Genomic DNA, 974 nt, shown 5'->3' with positions numbered 1-974 from the left:
ATCCTCACATCTGGAACGCTCAGACTGTCTGTGGTGCTCGCTCACAGACCCCTCTTTGAACCTGTGCTTATCTTCTTCTCTCTCTGGGTAAGCAGCACATCTGCCCTGTCCGCTTCCAGGAGCTGGGCTTCTTGAAGTCATTACCTGGGGTCATTCTCTTTGGCCTTTATACAACTACACTGAATCATGCTGTTGTCTCTACTCTGTTTTTCCTAGCTTTTGAACTCTCGCAGCCTCCCTAAGAAAACTTCCATATTCCCTTTCATCTCTCTTAAGGTTTACACATCTGGGTTTCTGCGGCTGATGTCCAGTCATACCCAGCTAGCCAAGGAGGCAGGAAACATTTGTCGTTTTGCCTGCCTGGCATCCATCCGCTCAGGCCTGGGGCTGCACTGATTTTCCTTTGCAGAACTGTTCAGCTCCCACTGCATGTGGTCTTCCAGGGGCTCTGGGATCATCCATCAAGTGTCCTAGCCTCCACTGGCCCAGAGCTTGGCATGTGACTGTGGCTTGTCCAATCATATCCTCTCTTGGGAATTTGCATCTTGAATACATTGATCGATGCAGATCTGGAAAGCTGTGGAAACTGATTAATTCCTGCAGCAACATCTTATCCATACCGCTCGTTAATTCCTGCTACCTACATCCCACCTTGGCTCCTAGCCACACTGAGACTGATTTTTCAGCAGTTCTTCTGATTCTGTAAGCAGCCTTGTATCTTCCAGTAAATTCCTTTGTGCTTTATAGTGAGACACCATTTCTCTTGCTTGCAGTCAAAGAACTCTGATATAATTTGTTTCTGATATAGTTTGCTTCAGTATGTGTATTCATTTTGCGTATTTCGTTTCAATGCAAATATCTACATTTCTACAATTTATGTTATGATTCTTTCTGGCTAGTCCACATGGGAGTTCTCCAAAAAGCTTCTCTAATTTTTTTCAAGACCACAACATGTCAACACTCTCCCCTTCTCA

Source organism: Trichechus manatus, unplaced genomic scaffold (genome assembly GCF_000243295.1).
Source record: "Trichechus manatus latirostris isolate Lorelei unplaced genomic scaffold, TriManLat1.0 scaffold00026, whole genome shotgun sequence".
Taxonomy (NCBI): Eukaryota; Metazoa; Chordata; class Mammalia; order Sirenia; family Trichechidae; genus Trichechus; species Trichechus manatus.
Note: the sequence above shows the minus strand (reverse complement) of the source record.